The sequence below is a fragment of the Calonectris borealis genome, chromosome W (assembly GCF_964195595.1).
Source record: "Calonectris borealis chromosome W, bCalBor7.hap1.2, whole genome shotgun sequence".
Taxonomy (NCBI): Eukaryota; Metazoa; Chordata; class Aves; order Procellariiformes; family Procellariidae; genus Calonectris; species Calonectris borealis.
The window spans coordinates 408,790-414,812 of record NC_134351.1 but is presented as its reverse complement, the minus strand read 5'-3'; the positions used below and the strand labels follow the sequence as shown (position 1 = coordinate 414,812).

The window sequence follows — 6,023 nt, the reverse complement described above, 5'->3', positions numbered from 1 at the left end:
CCCGGCCTCTTCCCTCGGGGATTAAATCCACGCCACGCGTGGATCCGCTCTCTTTGCGTGGAGGGTCTCTCCCGGTCCCGTTCCCGAGGGCTGAAGTGAGGTGGGGGTCCCCCGGCTCTCCCCGGGGGGCAGGCGGCAGCACGAGGCGGCGGTGTCTCCCCGGTACCCGGCAAAGGGGAGCGAAACCGGCCGGCTGGAGCTCCGGGGGTGCACAGCCCGGCCCCGCACGGCAGAATCCTTCCCTGGGTTTTCACCGTTGGCTGGGTGTGACAAACAGGTTTATTTTGTGCCTCCTCTTTTCCCAGCGTCACCTTCTGCGTCACGTGAAGAAAATCCTGCGTGGCTGATGCCGCTTGCTGCTCAGGTAACGGCACGTGGGGGGCCGGGGGAGCGGGGAGAAACATTGGCGCGTTCAAGGACGCTGCAGGTGCTCCACGTCAAACCCAGGGAAAAGGCAAATTTGTGCCGGTGCAGAAAAGCTGATGAACAGTTGCCGTTAACAGAGCGCGCGTGCCTCGTTCCCGCATCGGTCCCTGGGTAGTTACGAGCGTTTTCCTTTCAGGGAAAAGAATGAGCTTTCGCCTACGATAAATTAAGAGCTGCCTGTGACCTTCTTTAGGGTCAAGTGTTTCTCTTCTGTTTGTTCGTACTGATTTTACGGGCAGGTTGGAAAGAGCCTTTTATTTTTACCTGCGTAACTCAATTTGTAGTACTACGTGGTGTCAGGAGAGTGAATTTTGGAGCACCCAGGCACTACTAGAAACGTAATGAATGAGACACGATGGAAGCTGATATTTCAACTTGATTTTTACGTGATTTTTTTTTCATTAGAGCGTCGATGGCACGTTGTCCTGTGGCTCAATCCACGTTCTGTTCAGTGGAGTCTTCAATCTAGCACTTTGAAGGACAAAAGTTGGTCCTTCCAAAAAAGGGCTAGTCGTTCATAGGATGGAGGTATAGACTTGGAGAGCCGCTTAAGTACGTGATCAGAATTGAAGCCAAATGCCGCTTCGCGTTGCTGCTGTTGGTCTTCACTTTCATTAGTTTTCCCGCTGCTCCGTCATGGTTGGGAGCTCTGAATCATCCTTTTTTTCACTCCCTAACGCATTTTTCTCCCCAAGGAGAGGCTACGTTTAAAAGCTACTTAGTTTCCTCACAAATGCATTGGTCAGTAAAATGGAGTTATGATGCTTGGAACCACACAAATGACACCAGTCTTACAGATCTGGACTATTTCTGAACACGTGTTCATCGCGTGCAGATGTCATCGGGATACGGATCATCTGCACTTTGTGCTCTGTCGAGACGATCAGCTGAGACAGGGACGAGCTCCAAAAGAAAAGAAAGGTACAACGTCAAAGTTTTGTTTTGTTGTTGGTTTTTGTGTTTGTGTGTTTTGGGGTTTTTTTTCTTTGGTTTTTTGTTTGTTTGTTTGTTTGTTTGTTTTTCCTTAAGAGTGCGATGTTGACTGGTGGCAGCCTGCAGAGCTCTCTTGCTGCCTGACCTCTCCTTTCCTTCTCTGTCGCTCCTCTTTCGTGGCTGTCATTTTCACTCGGGTAGTTTTAGAAGAGCGATTTAGTTCCTCGCCTGTGTAAACGCGCTGGTAATAGCTGGAAGGTAAATGCTTGAACCAGTAGCGAATAACTTGGCTACAAGTAGAATTTCTGAAGGAAGAACAACGACAACAGGAAGCAAGTAGCGAGTTACCCTAGATTTGCGTGCGTCAAACACGTCAAAGTCTTACTGCCAAGCGTTGTTTGGCAACGTGCTCCAAATGTTTTAAAACAACTGCGGTTTTCAAAGATCTCGACTGTTTGGAGAAACGGCCTGGAAAAAAGGATTCCTCTTTCGCAGCGAGTTTGCGAGGACGGATGGGGTGCCGTACTCTTTAACAAAAATACTCCACTTGGGACGTATCGGGTGAGGAAATCGCGGCTCTACTTAGGCTTGAGAAAACGTACGTAGGTACCTGTGCCCGTCACCTGCGCGTCTCTAGGAAAGCGAGTTCTAGCGAAACTAAAGCTGCCGATGAGCCAAAAAAAAGGCACGGTTGTCTAAAACGTGCAGAAGTTCTAGTGGCCTGTCTCAACAACTGCACCAAAGACGATGCCAAATACTTTCTCCTCCACTCAGTTGTTCTCTTCGCGGCAAAAGAAGCTTTGTGCTAAACGTTGTTTGTTTTTTTTTTCCTTTCCTCTCAGCAGAACGTCAACTGCCGTGAAAGTACGAGACAGATGGAAAGGATCCGTAGTGGTCTGCAAGTACAAGGTAGGCCTGTGATACGTGTCTGCATTTTTCCTAAGGTGCTTGTAGCACGGACTTTACAGTTAACACGAGGAACGTGGCAGCTCTCCTTCTATGTGATTTTTTTAATGTGAAATATTTTAACGCCAATACTAAAAATAAAGGAGGTCTGTTCTGGACCGTGGTACGCCTATGCAAAGCTTGCTGCCCTCCGTCTGTTTTCTCTTCCTGCAAGCACGGTCTTCTGTTTCTGTGCGCTTGCTATGAAAGGGTGCTGTGAAAATAACGTTGGACTAGAAGAGGAAAGGAACCGTTTGTAAGAGTTGGGATGTTCGGGAGAAAGAGGCTTTGTTTTCACGATAAAAGCTTTAGGCTTTTTCAGTCAGTCAGTGTTTAAAATGCCTTACAGGAGCACTCGAACACCTTACTGAGATGCTAGCATCTGTGCTAAAAGCAATCAAGGTCAAAGAAGAGGCGCGGACAACACGGGACAAATCGGTGTCGCTTCGGTGCGTTTTCCAGGCTTTCCCGAGAAGCGGTAGCAGCCTCGTAACTAGCGACAGAGAGTCCTGATGTGGTTTTGGTGAGTTACTGCTTCTATCGCGTCCTTTTTCCTTAACCTGCAGCGCGTAATTTTGACTTTGGTTGGAAAGAGATTTTCCAGAATGGAAATCTTTCTCGTTCAAAGGAGTTGCCTTTTACGAACTTCCCATCAGAATGGATCTTCAGAGATGACGTGCTCGGCAGTAGAAGTCATCCGCAAGGAGACTTTTCGCTCTCTCTCTCTGGAAAAAAAAAAAAGGGGTAAGCCGATTTCCTTGCACAGACCCAAGCGCAGTACGTCTTCCGATAGTCGACGTACGGCTGATCTTTGGTTCTCGGGTGTAACGGTCGAGAGATCGTAAAGACGCGTTCCTCCGCACGCTCGGCTACGGCCAACAGCGTTAGCAAACCTGCCGGTCCTTTTTGGTAGCCTGATGTATTGCAGCACCGGGGATTTGATATTCCCCACCGCCTGCCCCCCCCCACCCCCCCCCCACCCCCCCCCCCCCCCAAAAAAAGAGTAAAACCATACGGGAGATCTCTTATCTCACTGATTTTTCTATCGTAAATGAAATTTTAAAAAGAAAGTTAAAATTGTATAACTTCCAAACTGACTTGCGTTGTTTAAACTGCAACTGCCAAATAGCCGTAGCGTATAATTTATTAGGTGTGCTTAAGCAGTTGGGTAGTTGCTCTAAACGTTTCAAAAGAGAGGCAACTGAACGTTACGGGCTTTTTTCCCGATCTTTTGGCAGAGTGCTCTGAAGTCCTTTATTTCTGTCTCGCTTTCGACGGCGCCTTTCCCCGGCAGTTCGGTAGCATCGGTCTCGGCGCCGCTCCTAGTCACGTAACGCACGCAAAACCCCTGGTCAAACGATAGCTGTGTAGTTTGGAGGTAGATAATTTAACGGCATGAATTCACAGCTACGCAATTTCAATTAACGCAAAAGGAAAATGAAATACTTTTACGGTATAAGCCTTCTCATTGTACGTATGCTAAAAATGTGCGCGTACGTTTACATAAAATGAATTGCTGAGATTTGTTCTTTCTTTTTCATTTTACTCTTCAAAGTTTTACGCTTCACTTTCAGCTTTATCGGCCAAGCGAGCGAGATGCGCAGCAGCAGCAGCAGCAGCAGCGCAAGGGCTGGAGCTGTGGCGGCGGATCCGTGAGCGTAGATGCTGATTACGGCGCGCCCTTGTCCTGCAGCCTCACGGGGTTATCTCCCGGCAGCGGTGCTGTAAGGAAGGGACGGGGCGTTTTCCGACACCAGCGAGAGCGTTTACTTCTCTACGAAGGACGCGTTCAGAATCGCGTCAATTAGTCCTCACGCGGATTTTGAGCGTTCGAATCGCTCGAGCTTTTAAAGGCCGCGTTGTATTTCGAGCTGACCCGTTGTCGTGGTTTAACCCGGCAGGCAGCCAAATACCACGCAGCCGCTCACTCACTCCCCCCACCCCCAGCGGGACGGGGAGAGAATCGGAAGGGTAAGAGTGAGGAAAAACTCGTGGGTTGAGGTAAAGACAGTTTAATAGAACAGGGAAAAAAAGGGAAAATAATGATGATAATGATAAAATATACAAAATGAGTGATGCACAATGCAGTTGCTCACCACCCGCGCTGACCGATAACCAAGTAGTGATCGGTACTTCCTGGATCACGCCTACCCTTCATATACTGAGCATGACGTCACATGGTATGGAATACCCCGTTGGCCAGCTGGGCTGGCTGTCCTGGCTGTGTTCCCTCCCACCTTGTGTACCTAGCTCAGTCAGTAGGCACGGGAGCTGTCCTTGGACTAGGAGGGCACTTAGCAACAACTGAAAACATCAGGGTGTTATCAACGTTCTCCTCCTACTAAATCCAAAACACAGCACTAGGAAGAAATTTAACCCTATCCCAGCCGAAACCAGGACACCCGTTTGCCTGGCATCCTCCTTTAGCTCGACTGCTACCCTCTCCCTTGTCCTGACCGAATTCCGCTGCTGCCTTCGGTGCTGTTTTTTTAACGTGCTGAAATATCCGTTGGGATTTTTGTTTTTCAGATGCCTCGCTGTAAGCGTCCCGTGGTGCTCAGGAGAGACCCCCGGCCCGGGTTTGCCTGCCGGTCGTTGGGCGTGCTGAGGGTAAGGGGCCGGCTGCCAGCCTGCGGGACGGGGGCTAAGGGGGGGCTGCAAGCGTTTGGGGGGGCTGCCCCTCCTTTATCTTTCTAGCGGAGCCCCCCTTTTTGGCGGGGGTGCGTGCGTACATACGCCAACGGCATTATTGACGTAACGAGCCGCCGGTTGGGGCCGTTTCCCTCCTGTTGTGCCTTTTTGGGGGCTGAATAAAAAGGGGGGTTTGGGGGCCTGGAGGGGTGATGATGTCATTTGGGGCACCCCAACATCACCGGCGGGCTGATGATGCCGTGGAGGAGCAGGTGAGTGGGGAAGGGGGGGTCGTCCCCCCCCCCCCAAAAAGGGGGTCACAGCCCCAAAATGCCTGATAATTCCTGGGGGGGTTCAAAAATTTTTAAAAAACTGTAAATCTATCTGTGAGGCCTCGAAATAGAGAAAAATCTCTCCTTGTTCTATATATGGAAAAATAATATTCCTTTATACGTATACAAGGATTTCAAAATAGGAACCTATACCTGCCCTATTATATAAAGGATTTTAGAGCAGAAAAAAATTCGGAAGACGTATATAGGGTTTTAAAATACAAAAAGAACTCACGTCTATATAAATTAAAAAAGAAAGCACTTCCAAATGCAAAAGGGATGATATATTTTATGTATGAAGGAATTGAAAATAGAAAAAAGTCTGAATAGATACCGCTGTCTACACTCACTACGTGTTATGTAGAGAGCCTAAATAGGCATTGTATGTAATCTAAGAGATGATCTATAAGTGTAAATAGGTATCTAAGTCTATAAAGAGATAAGTGTAAATATATGTAAGTTTAAATAGAGAAGTCTATAAAGACATTTAAGTGTCAAAATATGTAAGTCGACAGATATCTAGTCTGAGCAGGTATTATATATAATGAGTGGGAAATAGGGGGGTATAAGTGAAACATAAATATATTCACTAAATATACATATAGAGGTATGTGTAAATACGTTAAGCGTAAACGTCTATGATAGATAAGGTTTGTAAAATGCAAAGAAACCCTGTTTATAGAATCTTCACCCCCCCCCCCCCCGAAACACCTCTCTATTGAAGATACAAAAGCGCTTTCAAAAGCTGCCTCTTCC

The 6,023-nt window shown here is 47.9% G+C and overlaps 1 long non-coding RNA gene across 2 annotated transcripts; it reads left to right on the top strand.

Moving 5' to 3' along the window:
• Positions 1 to 764: 764 nt before the first annotated feature.
• LOC142074729 (uncharacterized) lies at positions 765 to 5,539 on the top strand. Of its 2 annotated transcripts, none has more exons than XR_012670683.1 (6): positions 765 to 1,347; positions 2,202 to 2,268; positions 2,654 to 2,827; positions 2,933 to 3,048; positions 3,879 to 4,028; positions 4,834 to 5,510. It is a non-coding gene; the product is annotated as an uncharacterized LOC142074729 (long non-coding RNA). The 2 variants fall into 2 exon arrangements; XR_012670682.1 differs by having other exon boundaries at positions 1,014 to 1,347; positions 2,205 to 2,268; positions 4,834 to 5,539.
• Positions 5,540 to 6,023: the final 484 nt, after the last annotated feature.